Source organism: Engystomops pustulosus, chromosome 2 (genome assembly GCF_040894005.1).
Source record: "Engystomops pustulosus chromosome 2, aEngPut4.maternal, whole genome shotgun sequence".
Classification (NCBI taxonomy): Eukaryota; Metazoa; Chordata; class Amphibia; order Anura; family Leptodactylidae; genus Engystomops; species Engystomops pustulosus.
The window spans coordinates 160832053-160858762 of NC_092412.1; the positions used below are offsets into that span (position 1 = coordinate 160832053).

Genomic DNA, 26710 nt, shown 5'->3' on the forward strand with positions numbered 1-26710 from the left:
ACAGTGGTTGGGCTGTGCACGACCGCCTGCCTCAGAGCTATGCCATCTGCCGCCTGAGGCAGGATTTTCATCATGGCTCATGGCAGATGCGGCCCTGAAAACACCCATCACTTAGCTTAGCGACGCCCCCTGCTGCTCTACAGCCAATCCTGAGTGTGGGGAGTTATTCATATATTTGAAAAGGCCACGTGTTTCCCAAGGGTGGGGGGGAACTGCTCCTTTCCAGCTCCTCTCAAAAGGCAACTGCCTAGTCACACAGCAGATGCTAATGACAGGTACAATATAACATATCTTTTTTTCTGTAAAACCAATTTTTTATACAAAAACACTTTGGCAGTGTATGTAATATGCTCTGTGGGGACTGGGGGAGTGCTAAAAATGGGTCTCCTGGTGACAGGTTCCCTTTAAGGAAGCAGCCAGTTTATAGCCTAAGGCTCAGCCCCATTTTTTGGATTCTGACTTGCCTTTCTTTATATGGTTATAACTTTTGAACACTGTTACTTATCTAAACGATTCTGAGATTGTTTTTTTTTCCCCACAGGTTATACTTCATTTTAGCGGTAAATTGTGGCTGGTAAGTTGTGCGTTTATTTACAAAAAAAGAAAAAATGATCATGATATTATTGTCACAACTCCTCATCCAGCCACGGTGTGCTCTACAGTACAAACAATAAGGTGTCATGTCTCCCTTTATCAAGTGAATCCAGATGTAGTTCACAGATTTATGAAGGCAAGAATACACTCCAGTACTCAGTACTTAGGAATTAGTAGCGCAAAAATTTGTGGTTTGTCACCAAAATCAAATGCAGACACTAACACCTGATATGCTGCATATGAATCTGTCCCTATGATAAACCAGATCTGACCTTTAAACACAACTATTGTTCTCAATTGATTACATGTACATTTTGATTCATCATTAAAGGGGTTGGCCACTTTACCTCATGTTTTTTGTAATGTGTGTGTAAGTGGCAAGATATTAGGTAATTTACCAATAAACATCTATTAAAAGTTCTGCTCTGATTTATTGATATGTAAATTGACATCTCCTGTCTTTTACCTCATCAGCCAGACATTCCTGACCATAAAATGTCCGCTGATGGAGGGTTATGTGATCTCTATGGGCTTATTTACTAAGGGTCCGCGTCCACACTTTAGTTGGATTTTCTGTCATTTTTGGGGATTGCGCGGCTTTAACAGGTAGTTAACAGGGGTTTGTGCTGGGATTGTGTCAGATTGTGGCGCAGGCGCTGACTTTCATGTGACAGAAATTGGGGGGTGCCGTCAGATGATCTGACTGATTCAGACTGAGCGCGGAATTTAAGATTCAAATTGTGTTGCAATCCGATGCAGTTACATACATCAAGAAGAAGAAGGTGAACTCGGCGGACCTGAGTGGGGAAGCAACACATGTAGGATATCAGGCGCACAATCTTAGTGAATCGTGGCAGAGTGCCTTATCGTTGGACAATGCACTTTCGGTGAAGTAAATGTGCCCCTATGTGTCCATGAACAATGGCTAGTTAGAGATCACATGACCCTCCATCTTCAGGCATCTTATGGACAGGAATGTCTTGCTGATTAGGTTGAAGACAGGCGGCTTCGCTTTACATATCAAGAAAGCGGTGCAGAACTCATTAGATATATGTTGGTAAATTACCCAATGTCCCGCCACATACACACACATTACAAAAAGCGGCCAACCCCTTTAATTTTACATGAAATATTTTCCTACACATTACATTTCTGATGTCCAGTCCATATGTTTCTTTTAGATGTTAATTTTTATGTTTCAACTGACTGAATGCCTCATAAGACAAAGGAAATTAACATTCATGTGAACCAACCCCTTAACTTAAAGTGCTAAAGACTAGAAAAAGCCTGAGAATATTAGGTACAGCAGCTTCTGTTCTGGGAAACTAAATGGTCTATCTCTCTCAAAAAGGTAATGAGTAGGATCACCTGTTGAGAAGAATTAATGAAGTACATTAATGGGAAAAGGCCAATCATAACAATTCTGAAGAAGAGTGAAATGTGGTTGTAAGAGACATGGACCAGAAAATAGTATCCACTTAATTAGCAGGATGGCTGGAAATGTGTAGAAACAGGCCAAGGTCCAAGTTAATCACTGTGACTGGAGAACATTAATATACATGCCATGCCAGGGAAGCAGAGCAAAGGCCAAGCCAAAGCTCAAGCAGTTCCCTTTGATGCACTGATTCTTGTATTATTTCTTGACATGCAACAATAGATTCTGTTTTAAAGATGTAGTTGCTTTTCATGAGAAATATCATGGAAATATTTGATATGAGATTTCAAGTCATGAAACAAATTCAAATATTGTAGTAATCTAATTTGCCAAAATATTCCAGTAGGTCCTTGTCATTTGAAACCATTTACAAAATTTCACATAAAAAATAGTGGGATTTCATTTTTTATGTTTTAGATTGTTATTGAATAGACACAGATACTACTCTATATAGAGAGCATAGAGCATGTGTTACCACACATAAAAAACCTAAAACTATAATTAAAATAAACTGTATGTGCTTGTACAGCATGCATATATATACACACATATACATATATATATATATATATATATATATATATATATATACACACACACACACGTCATGTACTGTATATGGTACACAAAAGTACTATAAAACATAAACAAACATACCTTACATAAATGTTAGCACACACACATATATATATATATATATATATATATATATATATATATATATATATATAAAAATATAAACATTATAAGTACACACATATTGTATTCTAGTAGATTTCCATCCACTTCAATGCTCTCTCTCTTTTTAACCAATGTTGCAAAAATCATTAGTACAAATTACTATATGAAACCTTACAACATAGCTTATCAGAGTAAACTGCTTCTTTGTCCACGTTATTCCTCCTAATCTGCTTTATATTCTGTCAATTCAGTGAAATCTGTCAAAGCAGAAAGCTGCAAGGTAGAAGCTCACTCTGTCAGATAATATAGAATCATAATGGTGGAGGAGGAGCAGTGAGTAGAGATAAGTGGACCTCCTGGCCAATCATAGCCATGACTAGTTGCTAGGAACATCACTTCGTCCACTTGACATAGCATACGTTTGCGTAAAAACTACTAATAGATTAGCATTATTATATTGGTTGGGATCTGACACCTGGCGCCACCACAAATCAGTGCACAAATAATCTGCACCTAAACTCATGTTCATTATCCACATGGTCTGTTGGTAACTCTGTCCAATTAGATTCAAGTGAAACGCAGCTACTAAACAAGACACACCATTATGCTTGGTAAGCACAGTAGAGCTTGCTGTTGTGCTCATCCAAATGCTGCATTCTGTTTAAGCCCCAACTGATCTGATGTTAATAATCTTTACTTGGGATAGGTCTTTTACCCCTTACTGACGTGTGACATAATACTATGTCACACATCGGCTCAGCCCTCTCCATACCTGGTGGGTGTTTGTTGTTTATTGCAGAAAACACCCACCGGTAACTCTCGCAGTAGGTGCTGACACTGATCCTGGGTGTTAAACATGCAAAGCTGCCTGAGGTATTTAAATCCCGGGAGCACGTGGAATTCGATTTTTGGATTTGATCGCTGCTCCATGTGTAGTCATCAGGAAGCGGCGATCGGTTACTAGGACAGCCTCGGGTCATACAAAGACCCAAGGCTGTCTGATTTTAACCTATGTATTACGCGATTTGCTTTTATTTGCGATTCACGGTTTTCTTGTCATAATACATAAACAGTCCATTTAGTAGGACTATCAGCTGCGTACAGGCAGTCCCCGGGTTACGTACAAGATAGGTTCTGTAGGTTTGTTCTTAAATTGAATTTGTATGCAAGTCGGAACTGTATACTTTATAAGAGAATGCCAAGTGTGTACAAAGAAATAATCAAAGCAAAAGGTGGTTACTTACCTAGAACCTAGCGTATATTTTCAGTTTTCACACATTTTTGTTAAGTCTATAATTCCACGTGTTTAATTCATAGTTTTGATACCTTCAGTGTGAATCTACAATTAACATCATGAAAATACAGAAAACGATTTGATTGAGAAGGTTTGTAAAAATATTTGGTCTGTACTATATGTGTATATAGCACAGACATTGTCCATTATTCAAAAGAGAAACTGTAAATGAACCTAGGCTGCTAAAACATGGGGAGGCATGACATGGTTCAAGAGGAGTGATTGACTGTACTGTGGTATAGAACACCAGAATGGAATTTAGCCTGCAGTCCAGTTGTAATTGGATTGTCCAAATTTGCCCAGATTAGCTTACTTCCACCTCTGACTATATAGCAACTAGTCATTATAGGCATTATATACAAATTATACAGAGAAACTGGCTGCCTAACAAATCCACATACAAACTCTTCTTTGTTATTACAAGTGTTTAAACTGTTAAATGTAATGTATACATTTATAGTGTTATTCATTACACACCAGTTGAGTCTTGACTGTATAAATTATTTATACAGGGTGTAAGGAGGGGATGGCTTGGAGCACAGGGAAAGACAGACAGGAATGTGAGCCCTAAACTGAACCAAGCTGTCCCCTGCCTACTTACTTACTGCCTATATAAGTTGTGGGCATTAACCGGGTGTCGGCCCCTCCCTAAGCCACAGTCCTAACCCGGAACGAGACTGACAAACAAAAAACACGGAAAGAGAGGTCGGGGCCCGGGTCACAACAAGATAGCAAGAATAGTACAGAATCGGAGTCCAGAAGGGATAGCCGATAAACCCATTAATAACAGGGATTTTTCTTTTAGGCTATTAATTTTAGTCAGTGATATATGTATGTATATGTTTGGCAAGCAGTAGAACCCAGTGGTGGACAGTCCATCATTTTTCTTAAAATTTAGTGATATTATATTTACCATAAAATGTACATATTTTTTTCACACTACTGATTAAGCAGAAGAAAATTATTTTACTGGATAAATGTGCTTGATTATATTCATTGTAGATTTAAATGCATATAGACTGCCTCAAACTTTTTTATCAACTGGGAAATTACAGGTTAATCTTCCATCATGCCCTGGGTAGGGAAAGATATCTTTATTTCTAACCATTATTCGTTTATCCTCAAGACATGTATTTGAATATACTTAACAGCTGGGATGACTGATAGCAAGTTGTTTTATCACTTGGAACTAGTGGGTTTAGAGGCATACCAATAATGATAATCATTAATCCGATTTGTTTCTCGTTGTATCATTAATCGTTGCTGTTGTGTTTTTTGGCACTTAAAAGTGACAGAGACAGACCTTTACAACAACTTGGAAATCTAGTGTTCTTGAGGTTGAGTCTTCTGTTACTTAGCAGTGGACAGGGCACATTTATTTTTATTATTCAGAAAGGAACTTGGAAAGTTGCCAAATCTAAAATTACAAAATACTAACAGAATCTCTGATTAGTGTGAAGATAGCCTATTTTATTGACTTTTAATATTATTCTTAATATTAACTTATTCAACTATACACCTAATACTGTATACTAATATTACCTTTTTCAACCTTTTGGTACACATCAGATAGATGTGATTGGACTTAATTTGAATCAACCATAATTTTAGCCACACAATAAAATATAGAATACTGAATTCACCAGAAAAATTAGCAACGGAGAGGCACTCCATAAAAAGGTATATTCCTTTATTTAGCCATAGCAAAAAAAGCAACATTTTGCTCTTTCTATGAAGGCATTATCACGCCTTCATAAAGAGGGCGAAACGTCACTTTTTGGTTATGGTGGAATAAAAGAATGTACTTTTTTTATAGAGTGATTCTCCATTGCTATTTTTTCTGGTGGATTTATCTCAGCTTGGTCGGCTGTGTGCAGGCTTTTACACAGCCAAGAAAGCAGAAATCTGTTACTGACTAGTGCTGCTCCTACCTCCCTATTGTTTAGCTACAATACTGAATATTATACCATATTTTATAGCCTGGTTTTGGTGCAGAGGGTAATTGTTGTTTGGTTCCCTGTGTGTGAAATTATATTTCATTAAATGTCCTTTTTCTTGTAGATGTTCTTTGATGTCACAGTGGACCACTTTTGTCTAATGTGTCTGCAAGATAAAAATTCATACAATGAGATAACATAACACAAAAGTAAAAACATAAAAAAACATGTTTTTAACTCTTACTGGTCCAACACCACAATGGACTACCACAATGTGAGGCACAGACGTATACCCCTTGATCCCTGCAAGAGTCAAAGGACTCCCCACTTACCCTCGTAATGCCTCTGTGGATTACACCATTGGATTACACCAATGGATTACACCATTTCTCGTATTTATAATATTTTTGGGATTTTCTTTTCTATTGGAGTGTATTGTATTGCTATTAGAGATGAGCTAGTATACTCGTCCGAGTATACTGCTCGGTCGAGTATTAGCATACTCGGACCGGCTCGTTGCTTGGACGAGTATCTCGCCAGCTCGAGATCAAGCCTTAAATTAATAGAAGACAGTGAAGAACAGTGTTTACAGTGAAGAATTACACATTACACATGTTTACAGATGTTTTTCTTGTAAGAACACATTGAAATAACACTATTCTTCACTTTGCAGGTGTTCGCAGGAGATGTGCACGGACATCTGGAATGTGAAGAATAGTGTTCTTTCAATGTGTTCTACACTTAAATGGTCCTGTGTTCACCGTTTTCACTGTTTTTATTCTATTCTTCACTTTGCAGATGTGCGCACACATCTCCGAACTTATCTGAAGACACGCGCGAACACCTGCAACGTGAAGAATAGAATAAAAATAGTGAAAACAGTGAACACAGGACCATTTAAGTGCAGAACACATTGAAAGATGTTCGTGCACATCTCCTAACTTAGCGGAAGACATGCACGAACACCTGCAAAGTGAAGAATTGTGTTATTTCAATGTGTTCTTACAAGGAAAACATCTGTAAACATGTGTAATGTGTTATTCTGCACTGTTCTTTTAATGTTTTCTTTCAGTGAAAAAATGCTTGGGTCTCCCATTGACTTTAATGGGGTTCTTTATTCGATGCAAGCACTCGAGCATCGGGAAAAATTCGTATCGAATAACGAGCATCCGAGCATTTTAGTGCTCGCTCATCTCTAATTGCTATTCTTCCACACCCCAATCCCCAATTTAAAAAGAATCTGTCAGCAGAAATTGACCTAATAAACCACCACCATTATGTTGTGCAGGAGATTAAAACTTTCCTACTTATTTTGGATGATACCAATATCTTGCATCATGAAAGAGACATATCTACTTTGAAGGGAGGTGTAAATTGGTTATATACATTCACAGATGATAAGAACTTGCCAGTTGCCACAGAAGTCAAGCTTTTGATGCATTAGAACACTCTCTCTGCTGTGATTGACATTGTGCAATGGACTTTGGCGGGACAGTTACCAATGTTCCTCGATGCAAGGCCATCAATTACAGCAAAGTGGCATTCTTACATTAGAACTTGACTTAAAGGGGTATTATTCCCATGAAGCAAGTTTCTTAAATGTACTCAGGATAACAAAATAACACATTCTCTCAATGTTATTAACAAAAATACAGCATTTCACAGATATATTTCCAACCAGTCTCCATCAGTCCAAGTGTACACAAATTTGGCTGCCCCTAGATCCGACCCTGTATCTTCTGAGTTAAGGGTAGGCAGACAATATTGTTCATCTGTCTGACACTGCTCTGAGCTGAGCTTCTCTCCCTCTAGCCCCCACCCTTGCATTCCAGGACGAGCTGACACAGACATACATTGACTTACTGCCGGCAAACAACACATTGCAAGGAGAGTAAAGCTACAAGCTACAGACACATAAGATCTGAGAGTGTCATTGTGTGTTATATCCATCTCATGGATCTCATCTCTCATCTCTGATCTGTTTCATCTCTCTTTCTATGTGTCAGATACTAGTAGAATGTTCAGAAGCTAAACGAAAGTGTACATAACACTGTATCCTGATCATCTAACCACATTGTAACCACACAGAACTAGATGAATCATGAAGTGTCTGGTTAGAGAGTCCCAGTCCACACTTTGGAATTTTACACTGACCATCACTGAGTCATATGAGCTAAAACAGCAATAAAACTGAGTAAAATTATAACGTAAGGGGTTAAAAAGGATCTTTATCGTGTAAACATCACTAGTGGATTGAAATTTGAGAATATTCTTTCATGGGCAAACCCCCTTAAGTGCTAAACTCTCTGCCTCCTTGAGTATGTTAGACCATTTTATATCTCACTTTAAAGTTGATATTCCAGATATTACCACCACATTGGAACATGAAAGACATCACCTGGGAGGTATTAACCTGTTTAACAACATACTGGTAGTGGTTTGTTAGGTCAAATTCTGTTGACAGGCTCCCTTTAAATATAACTAAATCTACTTCACAATGTTCGGCATGTCCCGTGTTCAGCCAATTCCACAGAGCTCTCTACAAAGTATGTAAATCACTGAAGATTTTTTTATGTATTTAAGTAACCGCTAATTCAATATTTCATTGACAATTAGATGTTATATTTGTTAAATATTCATTATTTTCTATTTAAGTGTTTCAGCTTTAACCATGAAACAAGTGTTTGTGGTCGTTAAGGATTTAAGTAATGAGTAACGGAAATTTAAAAAAAATCTTGGTATGCCTGAATAAATAACAAAGTTCAGCACTTCTCTACTGGAACTTGGGAAGACTGGAAGAAGCATCAGATGTCAATTATTAGTGACTTGTGATTTTGCATCAACTAAATGTGTTTTCCTAGGATTTTCTTCTGAATGCACACTCTATTTTAGTATTAGAATGTTTTTTATATATGGCTTAACAAGCTTCAAGATAATCTAAAATCTAGAAATTATTGTAGGGTGAGATTTATCACTGCTTCTATGCCAGTTTTCTAGCGTAGAAACGGTGATAAATCTTCCCCATAGATTTAAAGGACATCTACTATCAGTTCACCCAATGGTAGAAGTGTATTACTCATCTCCCCATCCATGCTCTACAGAGCAACTTGAGCTAATTAGCTTTTGTAATAAAGTTCATTTTTGAGAAAAATTGTCTGTTATAAGATGATACACATCTACCATCGGCTAAACTGATGGTAGATATCCTTTAAGCTCTTCCGGCTGGGGACCTCACTCTAATTGTTTGATTTAACAATTTAAATTCCATGTTATATCTTATTTTTTATTGTATTTGTACCGCATGATCTGAAAAGCATTCTGGAATATGATCATGCTAAAGCTAAGTGAAGCCTTAATACATTTATTATTATTTATTCATTACTTTTTAACTGCATTGCAAAGAGGAAAGGGGATCACAATTGGAGGTTGATTAAGAGGGATCACAAATGAGAGGGCTGACAAATTTAGTGGGAGATTTTGGGAGGCAATATAAGATGGGGGTCACTGGGAGTTCTAAGAGGGGAAGATAATAGATGGAGGCCCACAATGCAAGGGAAGGATGAGAGAGGGCCAACAATAGGAGGGGGAGATGAGTAGCCTCAATATAAGGGGGAGATGAGTTGCCTCAATATAAGGGGGAGATGAGTGGCCTCAATATGAGGGGGAGATGAGTGGCCTCAATATGAGGGGGAGATGAGTGGCCTCAATATGAGGGGGAGATGAGTGGCCTCAATATGAGGGGGAGATGAGTGGCCTCAATATGAGGGGGAGATGAGTGGCCTCAATATGAGGGGGAGATGAGTGGCCTCAATATGAGGGGGAGATGAGTGGCCTCAATATGAGGGGGAGATGAGGGGCCTCAATATGAGGGAAGATGAGGGGCCTCAATATGAGGGGGAGATGAAGGGGCCCACAATAACAAGGGGAGAATAGGATGTTTTGGATATCAAACTAAAACCTTTTTGCTACTAGGTGTATTGATCTCTGCTACAAATGAAGTAATTATCAACTACTCAGACATAAAGGAGGAGATTTGTCAAGATGCCTAAGAGTAAGAATGTGCTTAGTTGCCCATGGCAACCAATTACATCTCAGCTTTCATTTTACCAGTGCTCATGAATATTTTAAAGGGGAGCTGTAATTTGTTGCCATGGGCAACTTAGCACATACTTACTCTTAGTTAGCTTGATAAATCTCCCCCAAAGACACTCTTGGTATCTGAGTAAAGAATGTCTAGTATATCGTTTAGCTACAGCAGTTTATTATTGTTGTTAAGATATAAGCCTCCAAGGTGCTCACCATCAGGGGCGTAACAATCGCTGTCGCAGAGGGAGCGTCCATGGCCGGGTACATTAGGGGGAGAGGCCCGGGGGGACACAGCCGGGTCATAATTCACTGATACGTACCACCAGACCCCTCCCGCTGCGACTGTTCTTCCCAGAACTCCATTTGGTTTGGTACGATCACAGTGATACCAAATTTATAGGGTTTTTTGTGTTTTAACATTTTTCAATAATTGAAACAGTGGGGCAGATTTATCTAGTGTCTGAAAGTCAGAATATTTCTCGTTGCCCATAGCAACCAATCACAGCTCCCCTTTAAAATATTAATGAGCACTGGTAAAATGAAAGCTGAGCTATGACTGGTTGCCATGGGCAACTAGAAATATTCTGACTTTCAGACACTTGATAAATCTGCCCCAGTGTGTACGAAAAAAGAAAATTGTTTCACCATCTTCTGATGCTAATAACTTTTAATACTTTGGTGTACAAAGCTTTGTGAGGTGTCATTTTTTGGTAAATAAGCCAACGTTTTCATTGCTACCATTTTGAGAACAATGCGTCGATTCGAATTTTTAGGTTTTTGCAGTATTTGGCATTTTTAGCATTTTTACATAGGATTCATTACAGTGAGCCACTCGCACATTGTGATGAATCTCCAGAAGCCATATAACAAACCTGAGGCTATCACGGCGGTCAATCGTAGCTCCCCGATGATGTCACGGGAAGCAGCGATCTTGACAAAGATGGCGGCCTCTTCATAACCCTTAGTAGCTCTGTACGGTGCAGAGTGCGAATGAGATATAAGAATATTAATGTGTGTAATTGTATATATATGTGTAGATATGTTTGCCATGGGGCCCAGCCTCTCCTAGTTACGTCATTGCTCACCATGGTTTCATTGGCTATAGATTAGGTTTAGTGACTAATATGCATAAACAAAAAATGGAATCTTAGTAGAATAGATACATGCATGGGCACCTCCAAGGTGCCATTCTGAGAGATCTTCTCTCCTTTAATGTCACTTCAAATGTTGGCAAGACCGCTGGACGTAAGCCAGATGTCATCTTCACTGGGAGATAAAAGGGGGGCCACACGAATTGTGGGGAGATAAATGGGGCCAAATTAATAGGGGGGAGATGAGAGGAAGCCACACTAAGAGGGGGAGATTAAAGGGGCTCAAAATAAATGGGAGCCCAAAATAAGAGAAGTGAGATAAAAGGGGGCCCACAATGAGAGTGGGAGATGAAAGGACAAACTATATGAGGGTGAGACGGGATGTCAAAATGAGGGAAAATGAGGAGTCATAATTTGAAAGGGTTGTGAGGGGGGACCACAATAAGAGCAGGGATGTGAAAGGGGCCACAACATTTGGGGACACATCAATTGCTTTTAATAAGAGGTCCTGCTTAATGCTCCCATGTTCCAAAGATGCTTCTGAATTGTGTTTTGAAATGGATTTCAAGCACAACCAGAATATCTCCTCTGAGAACCCAAATTTGTCTAGACCTAAACAATTGTGTTCAGTAGCAGCAAGTGTTTTGCCATGTTAAACCAAAACACTGGTTACTTACCAGACACAATCATTCCATTCTAGACACATCTGCGTTCTGAGAGTAGTGATTCTGGATTTGCTTGAAATGCTTTTCAAAACGTAATTCAGTTGCATCTTGTGCACACGGCCTTAAGCATAGTTCATACTATCAAAAATTCCTTTTTTCAGCATAGCCTAAAAAAGTGCATTTAATTTTCTGGGTGGGCCCCTACAATCAATTTCACTGGTGGGTGCCTCGGTCCCCTAGTCTGACACTGCATACAATAATGTGTTTCCAAGGTTTTCGCTGGCAAAAAGAAAAAAAAGTTCTGTAGAAATAGCTCAATAAAGTGTCAAACCTTAGTTATTTAATGGCTAGTAACTTATGGTTACTTTTATTTTTTTTTACCCACATAATATCTTGTTAGCTGTAATATATGACAAATACAAAAAATACAGGTTAATCTAGAGCAGTGGTTCTCAACCTTTCTAATGCTGTGAACCCGCAATACAGTTCCTCATGCTGTGGTGACCCCCAAACCATGCAACTCGCAGTAAAAACACAGTAAAATTTCGGCTCCGATGGCTTTAGGCGACCCCCGGTTTTGGTCGTTCGACCCCCGCTGGGGTCCCGACCCACAGGTTGAGAAGCACTGATCTAGAGTATACTCAAACACAGATTTAAGTATATGTACAATTTTATCCATTAGCAACTATTTTACCTACTATTTTAGACAACTGTTTCCACCAGCACTAGCGAGCAGTTGTATTTCTGCCCTGTGTCTGTATGCTTTTTACTCAAAACTATGCCAGGTTGGGCCTGGCGCATGGCCAGCAGATAGATCATGAGGACTAAGCCTCATGATGTATACACCGTGGGCGCAGGGAGCGGTGCTTTATCATATGTCGGTTTATGATAAATCTCCCCCAATATCTTTATTCTCTGGGTCACTGCAATATCTCATTTATATAGTTTTTGTTAACCCCTTAACACTCTGCGCCGTAGCTCTATGGCGCAGAGGTATAAGGAGTGTATGAAGAGGGCTCACGGGCTGAGTCCTCTTCATACAAAGGTGGGGCTTTTTTCATATTGCAGAAAACCCCCACCGCTAATAACCGCGGTCGGTGCTTGCACCGATCGCGGCTATTAACCCCTCCGTTGCCGCCGGCAAAATCGCCGGCGGCATTTAAAAGTTGAAAAAGTTATTAGCTTTTTTTTCTTTTTTGTACACATTCGTTTAATTTTTGAAAATGTATTAAAACACAATAAAACCTATATAAATTTGGTATCACCGCGATCGCACCGAACCAAAGAATAAAGCTGAGGTGTTATTTTGAGTGCACATTTAAAGTCGTACAAACTGAGCCCACAAGAACGTGCGTTTTTTTTTCAATTTTTCAACATTTGGAATTTTTTTTCAGCTTCGCAGTACATGGCATGTTAAAATAAATAACATTAAGGGACAAATAAAATTTGTTACGCACAAAATAAGCCCTCACACAGGTCTGTACACGTAAAAATGAAAAAGTTATGGATTTTTGAAGGTGGAGAGCGAGAAATGAGCGAAAAAACCCTGCGTCCTTAAGGGGTTAAACTTATGCCCAAATTATAATGAATAAAAATAAAATTGGAGAAAAGTTCTTTTGTCTAACAAAGCTATATGTTATATAACTTGTTATATGCAAGTCAAATTTTATTTTCTAGTGGCACCATTAAATATTCTGTGGCTTCTATTGAGAAGCTTGCCGGAATTGTCAAAAAAACACAGTTGCACCATATTCTGATGTGATTTATTTTTACATCTTTTAACGTGCAATCGAAATAACACTTCATTATTCCTTGGATCAGTATGATCGCAGTGATACTTTATATAGTAATTTATATAGTTTAATTATGTCTCAATACAAAAGCTTTGCATTATTAAAATAATTCTTTGCATCGCCATATTCTGACACCTATAACTTTTTTATACTTCATTGAATGGTGTAAGGTGTCATTGTTTGCAGGATGGAAAGACGTTTTCATTGATAGCATTTTGAAAACTGTATGACCTTTGGATCACTTTTTATACAAATTTTTATTGGAGGCAAAAATCACAAAAAATGGGAATTATTCTCACTGTTAATTCGGTTTCCATCATGACGGACCTATTTGGAGGATGACCTTTTGACCTCTGTAGAGACAGGAAGCAGAGAAGTTACCCCTGCATTCATACTCCAGTGTCTTACAATAACTACACCAGCAGTGAATGCAACCCAATTTATTGCACGTTACACTTCACATACATAGAAAAATTAGCCAGAAAATATATTATTAACATACATACACACACACACACACACACACACACACACGTGTATGTTCCCTCTTTCCTCCAAGGTTTTAATATTTCAATACAGGCAGTCCCCGGGTTACATACAAGATAGGGTCTGGAGGTTTGTTCTTAAGTCGAATTTGTATGTAAGTCGAAACTGTATATTTTATAATGGAAGTTTTAGACAATTTTTTTTCTTTTGCCCCAGTGACAATTGGAGTTTCAAAATTTTTGGTGTAATTGGACCAAGAATTATCAATAACGCTTCATTACAGACATCTTACAGCTGATCATTGCAGTCTGGGACTATAGTAAAGCATCCAGAGAGCTTCACCAGAGGTCACATGGGGCAGAGGGGTCCGTCTGTAACTATGGGTTGTCTGTAAGTCGGGTGTCCTTAAGTAGGGGACCGCCTGTATAATGAACAAATGTTCTTCTAACATCAGGAGAATGCCAGGTGACTTATTTGGTGTTTGGATTCTGGTTACAATGAAAACTAGACGATACTTTTGGAACAAAAATTTTGTCAAGTAATAAAGTAACCCTATTGTCATAAATTTTAAGGTGCGTTTCTCTAGTGGAGAGGGCTTGTATCTCTCCAAGCCTTCTCGCTGATGGCCTCCTTTAAAGGTTCGAAGAGAGGACCAGTGAGGACCTGTTGGGGATGCTCTGTTTAAAATGTAGTCTTAGTCTAGCAGCATCTTTCACAAACCTTTGGATCCATCTATGATCTGCCAGAGATGTATCAAAGAAGGCGCTGATAGACGATATCTGGACCTTAAGGGAGAAAGTTTTTAGGCCATTATCAAATCCTGTGCATCATATGCAGTAGATGGCATAGGTAACAGGTTTATGACTTGCCTTCATGGTTAATAGTACTATATCTGATAAGCCTATAGCCATATTAGCAAGCTCCTTTTAAGATCCACACTCACAGCTGGAGAGCCTGCGGGTCCAGATAGTGGACTGGTCCCTGGAACAAAAGGTCGGCACGAGGAGGGAGAAGAATGGGATCTGCTTGGGCAGATATCTGTAGTATGTTCTTAACCACTCTCTGTATGACTGAAATGGGTGGAAATGCATAAGTTAACGGAACGTTTCAGGTTTGACTAAACAAATCCATCTGAGATATTGGCACTTCTGGGTCTAGCAAGAAGAAATGCATACTTTTGGTATTTGAACAGGTAGAAAACAGATCTATCATTGGTTGACCCCACTTCACAGTTAGATCTGAAAATATGTTGTTGTATAGACACCATTCGTTTTGGTTAATCTTTTTCCTGCTGAGGGAGACTGCTTCCTTGTTCTCTTCTCCTTTCAGATGTAGGGCTGAGAGCGTACCAAAAACCAAAAGAAAGACAAAGCATTGACCCATCGTCCTAAAAACAGTCAAAGTTAATTTAGAAAATCCATAACACATATAATGGGAACAATTACAATATTATTATGAGAAGAATTTATAGCTACATTTAGCCAAGATGGGACACATAAGGTGATGCACAATCCAATGACGGGACCACCATTCCCATCATGTGTAAACATAGCTATATAGTGTTTCACAGTCACTATTAGATAATACCAGTTATAACATATCCAAGAGTGCAAAAAAAAAAAAAAAAAAGGTATAATATATATACAAGAAGGAGAGGCTGAAGCAGCACAGGCAGGCGAGGGTGCAGCAGCCGTAGGACCCTTGGCTGGGGTCCGTCAAGATATTTGTAGGAAAGAGGCAGCACTCCGAAGTACGTGGAAAAGGGTGAAGCGTTGTACATGGAATAAACGCTTCACCCTTTTCCACGTACTTCGGAGTGCTGCCTCTTTCCTACATATATATATAGGGGCTCATTTACTAAGGGTCACCACGTTGCACACTTTTCTGTCAGGGCTAAAACAGCTTGCACATGTTTTTAAGAAGTGTGTGCACTGGGATTGTGGTACATGCAAGACTTTTTGTGGTGTAGCTGCGCTGGCTTCCATGCGACACAAATTAGGGGGCGTGCCATTGGACAGTCCAACTGATTGGGACTGAGCGCCGTACTTTTAAATTGTGTCGCATGCCCTGTGTTTAAGATGCACCACAAAAAAAGATGATCAACTCTGTCGGACCTGAGTGGTCAAGCGACACATTCATGATTTCCGGCGCACGATGTAAGGGAATAGTCGCACGCTGCATTGTAGATGGACAATGAACTTTCAGTGAACTCCAGTGACTAGGTAAGTAAATGTGCCCGCCCTAACGTGTCATAAGTATTAACTAACTAGACAATCCTCATTTCGGTGATCCATTCCTTATTTTGGGGGGGGATTCAAAAATTTAGGAAAAAAATCACACCACAAATTTTTTTTTTTGGTAGAAACCTTTAGCCATTTGTCGTCTTTTTATTTTTATTATTTGTTTCACGTTTCCATTTTTTTTTACGGATGTGAAAAGGTTTCAAGTTTTAGTAGCAACTTCTCATGATTATGTACTTTATACCCCCACAAGTCCCGGGCACTCCAGCAGAAGTAAAGCCACAGTGAAATTCAAAAAGGGAGGGCGTTGTATTGGAAACAAGTCTCCTCTTCTTCCGGCATCCATACTCTGAACCTGAGGAACTTCTGGGATGATTGATCAATTGGCACATGATAAAATGCGCTCCTCAGGTCGATTGTGCACACGTAGGCTCCAGGCTGTATAAAGGTCGCTGATGTCTCCTTACAGACTCCATCCTGAATTCTCTGTAACAAATATGTATGTTTAGATTGCAGATTAATCGGAACAACACGTTTGTTTTTTTAATTAACCTGTTGGCGCTCTGCGTCCGATATATCGGACGCTGAGTGCAGTGACTTAGTGCTCAGCGTCCGATATATCGGACGCAATGCTGATGCCAGTTCAGGTCAAGATCTGAGCCAAACTGGCATTGGGAAACACAGGGTGCCGGCTATAACTAATAGGCGACATCCCAGTGTAACACCAGAGATCGGAGTGTTAGGTTTTATTTGGCAAATTTAGTAAAATGTAAAAAGAAATATCCATGTCTGGTATCTTCGAAATCGTATCGACCCATAGAATAAAGATATCATGATTATTAGGCTATACGGGGAACACGAAAAAGAAAAAAGTTAAAAATCCAGTACAGAATTAATGCTTTTCTACTCCTGCCCTCAAAAAAATATTCCTAAATTTTCAACAATAGGGGATACCAACCCCAGAAAGGCAACATTGGAAACAGCATCTCATCCCGCAAAAAAAGTGCCATCACATGGCCCCAATAATGAAAAACCGAAAAAATGTTATAGCCTGCAAAAGGGGCCAATGAGGAAACTAAAATCCTGGCAGCTGCAGGGTGCTCCTTCCCTTCTGGACCTCACTGTGCGCCCGTAAAACAAGTAACGGCCACATGTGGGGGGGGGGGGTCTCTGTACTCGGGAGAAATTGCAGAACAAATTGTATGGTGGGTTTTCTCGTTTTATCTTTTGGAAATGTGTAACTTTTAGGGCTAAATGAACGTATAACCAACACAATTTGACCATTCTAAATTTCACCTCCATTTTGATGTAATTACTATGAAGACCTCAAGGGGTTAACAATCTTTGTAAAAGCTGTTTGAAGGGAGCAGATTTGAAAATGGGTTGGTTATATAGGGGGGTTTTGATGTGAAATATGTAAAATTTCATTCAAAACTGTATTTATCCCCAAAATGGTCAATTCTGAAAACATGGAAAACCGATATTCAATTTGTTAGCCACGTCACGTCAAAATAAATTATCCAAACATTTCAAAAATTATGAAAATCTAAAGCAGACATATGGGAAATGTTATTCGGCAACTTATTTTGAATTTCTAAAAATGGCAAATTTTTAAAAAAATTCATAATTTTTTTGTAAATAAACGCAAAACTCATCAGCCAAAATTTACTACTAAAATGAAGTACAACATGTGAGGAAAAAAACAAATAAACAAACAATCTCAGAATAGTATTGATAATGGGACTGAGCCTTAAGCTATATAACCATATAAAGTGACGCAATTCAGAATCCAAAAAATGGAACTGAGCCTTAAGCTGTAAAATGGCTGCGTCGAGTTAAGAACATGGGAGAATAATCTCCATTGCTCGGGTCCTCTGGAGGTACTGGTATATTCACACCCATTCTGAGTGACTTCTGGGTCTCCAGCCACAGTTGAGATGAAGTAGTCTGTGAGGGTTGTTTGGTTACAATGTAATTTAGAGAACCAAATGCTAGTTTGTATCTTTCTCTTTTTATCGACAGGAGCCAAGGATTTGATGTGATCTGAAGCCACTGTTGATAAAAAGACGTCAATTTTGCCCCCACTCAGGTGTAATTGTTTTCGGAAAGGCGGTGTGGAATTGCTGGAGCAAAGTAGAAAGCCTCTTCCTTTACTGCTTTTAGGGTAGATACATCTATCATGCTTCTCCTTGCCTGTGTATTGAAATCTTCTCTCCTTGTTTTCATGAAATGACTGCTTCTTCTGGCCCGTTCTTGACTCTGGGAACCCTTTCTTTTTATCAGCCGCTTTCTCCAGAAAAGTGTTTAGTTCGGTACTGATCATGTATGCTCCTTCAAACGGGATTACACATAATTTAGACTTAGACCTGAAATCTCCGCCCCACTGCCTGAGCCAAAGCGAACGTAAAAGAAACAATAAGTCCAAGTGCATGGTATATATATGTATATAACATATATGGATGTCACTTGTACCTCCAAAGAAGGACTGCAAATGGTATACTGTATCCGATCATGGAAGCGCACACATGGCCAACCTGAAGGAATTCCTCAAAGCACCATGCGAGCCTGCAACTTTTAAACTTACCAATCCGTCTTCCTGAACTCGCTCTCCATGAAATAACTTCCGGCATACTTTGTCCCCAGCAGAAGTCATCACTGTAGATAGACGGCAGCCGTTAAACACGAAAGGCCAGGAAGGGGCCAAGGCACAGATCGAAGCCCAACTGACAGGGTAAGGGAATAATCCCCCTGATTATCTCACTGGAGGAGACAAGGAGAGACCTATTTTTGTTCCTAAAGGGACACACTGGTGTGTAGATGCAGGGGTGGGGCATTTAATTTATCTGCTTCCTGTCCCTGGTCATCCTCCAATTGGGGCCATCATGGGGGATGCAATGGAAAGTGGTGATTCAGACATTTAGGCGCTATTTTCCATTGTAGTGTTCCCCACTGAAAATAGTTGTTGGCATTTTAGGATGCAGCAATCCCTATATAAGAGGGTTGATTTTCTATTTATTAAAACTTTTTTTAATATGATTTCAGCCCTGATCACGTATACAATAAACGGTAAAACAACGGTAAATATACTGCTTTTATATTACAGTGTGTCGCAGACTGTAATATAATATAGCTAATGAGAGTTACGGGAAACTTTAATAGCCTCCCAGCTGTCACTGAGGGCGCCAACTGGCATTTAAAGATGGTGGCATCCTGCAGCATGCATGCAGCAACAGGTTAACTGCCACAATCAGTGCCAGCACCAAATGCAACTGTAAAATCCACATAAAAGCAAAAAGTTCTCGGCACTATCCACATATGTTTCGACCCCAACAGCTGTCATTAGTGGAGATTTGGTCAAAATGGCAATATTAGTCACAAGGTTCCAAAAAGGTATAGTCCAAACGTGCATGTAAATCAGAGAAAAAGAGAGGCGGTACTCACCGATTTGTAGATCCTTTTTATTTCATAAATGGTGCAGTACAGGGATAGAGCGGTTCCTGGCGACGGGCCGTTTTGTGCCATTCTCAAGCCGTTGACATCATCCGTCTGCTGTGTGCACAATATATGCAACGCGGCCAGCGGATGGTGTCAAGGAGACAGTGTAAACTAAGTGTGATAGTGACCGGGTAAGTCACGGATGCATTAAAAACACAAACAATATCAAATTAGAAATTCAAAACAAACGCAGAGTGTATGAGATCTTACCTATATATGTTTTTAACGCATCCATGACTCACCCGGTCACTATCACACTTAGTTTACACTGTCTCCTTGATGACATCCGCAATGCGTGTATTGTGCGCGCCGCAGACGGACGATGCAAAAGGCTTGAGAATGTGCCAGTTGGTAAGAAATGGCCCATCGCCAGGCCACGCTCTATCCCTGTACTGCACCGTTTACGACATAAAAAGGATCTACACATCAGTGAGTGTCGCCTCTTTTTTCTGATTTACATGACCGAATGTAACACTTCCCAGGTAGAGGGCTTTGTCCATGAACCCTTTCCATACTTCCCTTAACAATTGCCCAACATATATTTAGGATGGTCAGTTGTGAAGGGGTTAAGCACTGCCATATTTTCATATTTCATGTTTTCTGTATTTTCCTGTTGGGGAGGGTTTAATTTTTGCGAAGCATGAAACATTTTTTTATCACTTTTTTGAACTTTTTTTGTGATGGCTATTGATGAAAAATAATATTTTGGCAAGTTTTTCTTTTTTATAGCATTCATTGTACAGGTCCAATAATGATTCAGATGTATTGAAAGATTGTTTTGGGTGTACCAATACAGAATGTGTTTTTTGTGTATTTGTTTTTTAATACTTTATTAGGTATTTCTATGGAAATGTGCTACTTTACAGACTTTATTTTATTTACTTTAAAAATGTTTTTAGCTTTTTTACCTTTATGTACACTTGGAGTGATGTTCTGATTGTCTGTTAAAGTCCAAGCCACTGCTTTACAATACACATATTGTACAATATATATATATATATATATATATATATATATATATAATATATATATATATACACACACAATATTGCAGTGATGGCAAACCTTTTGGAGACCGAGTGCCCAAACTACAACCAAAATCCACTTATTTACCATGAAGTGCCAATATTTTAAGCAGTAACTTATTGCTACCTGTTTTTCCACATCTTTCAATCATATCGGCCCCAGGAGGCAACCAATACAGTTGAAATAAGGAGGGCAAATTCAGACTCTCGTTGCAGCTTATCTTCAGGGTCTCTGTTGAGGAAGAATAGTGGGTACACAATAAGAACCTCTAAAGATATTGCAGTTCTGTCCACACCTTCTCACTTTTCCCACAGTTCCAAACAGTCAATGAAGTGTCACTTTAAAATAGCACTGAGAGCAGCATCTCTTAAGTTGCCTGGTACTGCAGGAAGATTTGGTGAACTCTATCCTGGAGTGATGGTCTGAGTGCCCACAGAAATGGCTCTGAGTGCCACCTCTGGCACCCGTGCCATAGGTTTGCCACCACTGCAATATAGTATTGTAGAATACTGTATTGCAGAGCAATATAAACTGCTTGAGCATGCAGAATCAAGCTCAGAGGCCCAGATTTATTAAAGCCCCTGCGCCAGTTTGCACATTCTTTTCAGTGCAAACTGCATGCACATGTATTTAAGAAGTTTCCAAGACACATTTGTGTCACAGCTGCACTGAAATTGGCGTTTCTGTGCTTAGTAGGGCCATGCACCACTTTTATCATGCCAATTCCAAAAGAATTGTGATGTGGTGCACTTTGTCGGAGCAGTGCAGAGGGCACCACAAAATCCTGAATCTGCCACCCTCTGCAAACAAACTGCACATAGTGCACAAACTGCACATAGTGTAGTTTGCACTGTTTTTAGTAAATGTGGGCCAGACAGTTTACATTCAGACCTGAAAGAAATCTAATAGTTGTATTTGTAATGTGTGTTTATATTATATAGGTCTGTATCTCAGAATCGCTTTGATAAGTAACATTTTTCAAAAGTTATAACCATATAAAGCGACGCAAGTCAGAATCGAAAAAATGTGACTAAGGCTATATTCCCACTGCCATTGCCCGCCCGTACCGTATCGTAGCGGGCAACGGCAGTGCAAGGGGAGAGGAGGAGGAGGTGAGCGCTGCTCACCCCCGCCCCTCTCCATAGGAAGTAATGGCGCACGGCGCCGTATTACGGTAAAAGATAGGACAGGTCCTATCTTTTTCCGGGTGAGGAGCGGTATGGTGCGGCACGTGTGCTGCACCGTACCGCTCCCGTAGGGCGCCGTGCGCCCATTGCCGTCTATGGAGGACGTATATCGGCCGTACATACGTCGGCCGTATATACGTCCTCCATACGGCAGTGTGAATGCAGCCTAAGCCTTAAGCTGTAAAATGAAAGGGGTAGTCTAATCGAATGGCGCACTCTGGGGTATTGGTAAAAGGTATTTTATTGACAATTGATTTTATAAGGTCTTTCAGTCACAACGCGTTTCGGGGCGCAAGGACTCCTTTATCAAGTGGAGAAGACTAAGTACAGGAATGGTGGTGAAATAAAGAAAATATAGGTGGTAGTTCGAAATTATGGACATAGGTTGGAAAAAGATCATTGTAAAAAATTAGGTAATATTAAAAATATCCTTTCGAAATGTTTGAAAGAAAAGATATGTCTAAAATGTACATATGATAATGAGTGGTTAAATCAATTGATAAATTAATAGATTAATAAATTAATTACATAAATGTGTGCATAGATCAATAAAATTAAAATTAAAAATTGATTAGCTGTATACATACAGATATAGAAAACAATACATTAAAAGGCAATACATATGGTGAGATTTCATATAGTCGAATAAATAATGGTCATAGGTATTTTATCAACAACTTAGTAAAAATGCTAAAAATAGCAATAACAATCAGTGGATGTCACAATATATAAATATGTCAATATATAAATATATATGTATATAAAAAATACATGAATAGCTAAAATGCATAAATAACTCAACACTTGCATAAATAACTCGGGGTCATGCTAAAATATGTCCCAAAGAAACAGGAGAATTGGCTAATTGGAATGGTTATTACCTGATGCCACAGGTAATGCTGAAAATCCGGAGGCATTAGGTATGCGTGCCTGCGCCTGATTTTATCTGTGTGGTGGGGAGCGGCTCGCGCCTGAAATTTAATCCGGCGCATGCGCAGTGGTATACTTGTAACCTAAAAGATGTCGGTTCCAGTTAGGGCGACAGAAAGGTAACGGTGGCTGCGCATGAGCAGTGGGTAGAGAGCAGTGTAGAAAGCCGTTTTTTTCTATATCCCACACTACTCATTCAACTTATATAGCATATATCTCCCAATATCTCATTTTAATCTGAATAATATCCTGATCAGCCTTTTTTTTCCCCAATTATTTGTACAGACCTACAATGCCAAATATACTCACCCTACCAGCCTGCCCCAACAGCACTCACCTATTAAGTCGATCCACTATGTATTCATTAAATACCCGGACACAGTCTATCTACACGGCAGTTCTTCCATCTAGTGCGCAGGCGCGCACGACACTGCTCTCTACCCACTGCTCATGCGCAGCCTCCGTTACCTTTCTGTCGCCCTAACTGGAACCGACATCTTTTAGGTTACAAGTATACCACTGCGCATGCGCCGGATCAAATTTCAGGCGCGAGCCGCTCCCCACCACACATAGATAAAATCAGGCGCAGGCACGCATACCTAATGCCTCCGGATTTTCAGCATTACCTGTGGCATCAGGTAATAACCATTCCAATTAGCCAATTCTCCTGTTTCTTTGGGACATATTTTAGCATGACCCCGAGTTATTTATGCAAGTGTTGAGTTATTTATGCATTTTAGCTATTCATGTATTTTTTATATACATATATATTTATATATTGACATATTTATATATTGTGACATCCACTGATTGTTATTGCTATTATTAGCATTTTTACTAAGTTGTTGATAAAATACCTATGACCATTATTTATTCGACTATATGAAATCTCACCATATGTATTGCCTTTTAATGTATTGTTTTCTATATCTGTATGTATACAGCTAATCAATTTTTAATTTTAATTTTATTGATCTATGCACACATTTATGTAATTAATTTATTAATCTATTAATTTATCAATCGATTTAACCACTCATTATCATATGTACGTTTTAGACATATCTTTTCTTTCAAACATTTCGAAAGGATAAATTTTTAATATTACCTAATTTTTTACAATGATCTTTTTCCAACCTATGTCCATAATTTCGAACTACCACCTATATTTTCTTTATTTCACCACCATTCCTGTACTTAGTCTTCTCCACTTGATAAAGGGGTCCTTGCGCCCCGAAATGCGTTGTGACTGAAAGATCTTATAAAATCAATTGTCAATAAAATACCTTTTACCAATACCCCAGAGTGCGCCATTCGATTAGACTACCCCTTTCAAATACCGCCCACATCTCCTGTGTCGTTTTTGGCGAACGACACATAGGAGATCTCTATCTGAAGGCAGCACCTGCAATACCTGAACGTAGTGTTGTGCCTACTCTCAGCACAACCACACACGGTGAGCACATTTCTCTCCTATACCCTGTGATTATTTCCAAAAAAGGTGTCACACTATTAGCGCTCTCTCCCTATCCTTCCTTGCCATTCTCTACCCTTTAAGCTGTAAAATGGCTGCGTCCTTAAGGAGTTAAATTATCTCAATGTGTTGGATTTGCCCTGTTGGAATTATTGTATTATACATTATGATTGAATTGTTATAAATCACGCAATTTAGGAACCATTGTAATTTAAGTCGGCTTATCTTCATAGCTACATTAACTTCTCCTTTTAGAAACAATAAACCTGCAAGAGCATGAAGTTGAATTAGTGGGACCTGCTTTGAGCAGTTCTAATATAAAAATGAGTAATTTTCCAGAATGGAGGTCACATAATATCATTATAAGAATTAAGTGTCAGTATTTACACTATTCAAGCTTCATTTAAGGCTGCATGCACACTACCGCAAGGGGGATGTATATACGGCCGACGTATATACAGCCGATATACGTCCCCCATAGACGGCAATGGGTGCGCGGCGCCCTGCGGGAGTGGTACGGTGCAGCACACATGCGGCACCGTACTACTCCGCGCCACGTGAAAAAATAGGACATGTCCTATTTTTTCAGGGCATACGGCGCCGTGCGCCATATATCCCTATGGAGAGGAGCGGGGGTGAGCAGCGCTCTCCCCCTCCGCCTCTCCCCGCGCGCTGCTTCGTGCCCGCCGTGCTACGGTACGGCCGGCACCGGTCGTGTGAATCCCTAAGTTGGATTTATGTAGGACTTAATTTCCTATATGTAAAGTCAACTATACTTACCAAATACAGGATATGGATAGAATGAACATCACATTAATAAACATTATATCAAATTTTATTTCCCCAGTACAAATTTTGCTTAGAAGAGACTAACCCTATTAAAATACTAATTCTGATCGAGCAGACGATAGTTACTAAATATTAGTATCCTTATTAACCAGCATCAGCGCAGTAGCTTAGAATATCACACCGGCTCAAGCAAATAATTTCTATCTCTGCGCGCATGCGCGAAGGACCTATGACCCATGCGCAAAGTTTCGACATGATCATCGCGAGAGCTGGCTGGCGCGGTGGCTGAACTGCCACGGGAGCTGAATAATCCACTTATCAAAATTGTGGGATCCTCCGGTAACAACTAATGGCACAAAGGGTGCACTGATAACACTACACTGAGGACCAATACGGCAATAACCCTTACGTGGGACAAGTGCCCAGAACGCTTCTAGGCTGATAGCTGGGAAACTGATTACCGGATTTAGGCAAGAACAGCTAAGGGTTAATAGGTTGCCTTCTCCAATTAAGGAACAGTCTCTATATTATAGGGTTATTTCCTGTCCGACTAAAAGGGAGTGATGCTTACCCTATACACCTATTTGCCAACACATATATCAATATTAAGTTGGGGGGGCTCGAGTGTGTTTTTTAAGTGTCATGTTTGTGGCTGTCAATAAGTAGGATCACTGCAGAGATCCAATATTGAGATTTACGTACTGAGCTAATTCTCATTCTGCTATGCATATATAGTCACGTTAACAGCCCAAACATGTAGTTTTAAAGAAAAATAGCGTGATCTCAATTAGGTTATTTTTTACCTTATAATTTAGTAAAAGTTAAGTTTTAGGCGTGACCGATAAGGCTTTATTCTGTCCCAGGACAGATTTGTAAATAAGGCTCTAAAATGTTATAAACTGTTAAAAATTACTGTACACCTATGATCTGGTAAGGATACAAAGAACAAGTGATGTTACCATTCACCCACAACTATAATTTAATTTTCTTTACATTTTTTTCTAGCTCTTTACGTCATTCAGCCTGCAAATCACACACAGCACAGGTTCAATACTTATACCATCCTGTGTAGAAGAAAAACTAGATGGTGCTACCCTGAACTCAATGGATTCTGATGATATATGGATATGATACATAAAAACACCGATATAGACTTGAGTTTTAATCAATCTCTACGTTCACTGTTTTTGAATGTATTCAGTTATTGGTTATGTAATATTTTATTAAAAATGTTAAATAAGAAATTCTAATCATATTCTACTGTATCTTATTGTGTATTGAATCTTTAATGTATTGAATTGGGGATTTTCATGAAAATGAGAAAAATCGCACTAAAGTTCTGCGCCTCATAACATCCTAGAAAAATGACAGGATGCATAAAATATCTCAGCTTAAAGCAGACATTCTGTAAATGTAAATTATCAAGTTTTTCTGGTAGTTTAACTTCCTGCCTAGAAAACAGAACATTATAAACTTTTTACAAACTTTTGCCAAATTTTCACTTTTT

At 39.2% G+C, this 26710-nt stretch overlaps 1 long non-coding RNA gene across 1 annotated transcript; it reads left to right on the plus strand.

The window, feature by feature from the left end:
* Positions 1-188: 188 nt before the first annotated feature.
* On the plus strand, positions 189-26372 carry LOC140116640 (uncharacterized). The gene is made up of 4 exons (XR_011852877.1): positions 189-275; positions 542-574; positions 4043-4095; positions 26209-26372. It is a non-coding gene; the product is annotated as an uncharacterized lncRNA (long non-coding RNA).
* The last annotated feature ends 338 nt before the right edge of the window (positions 26373-26710 follow it).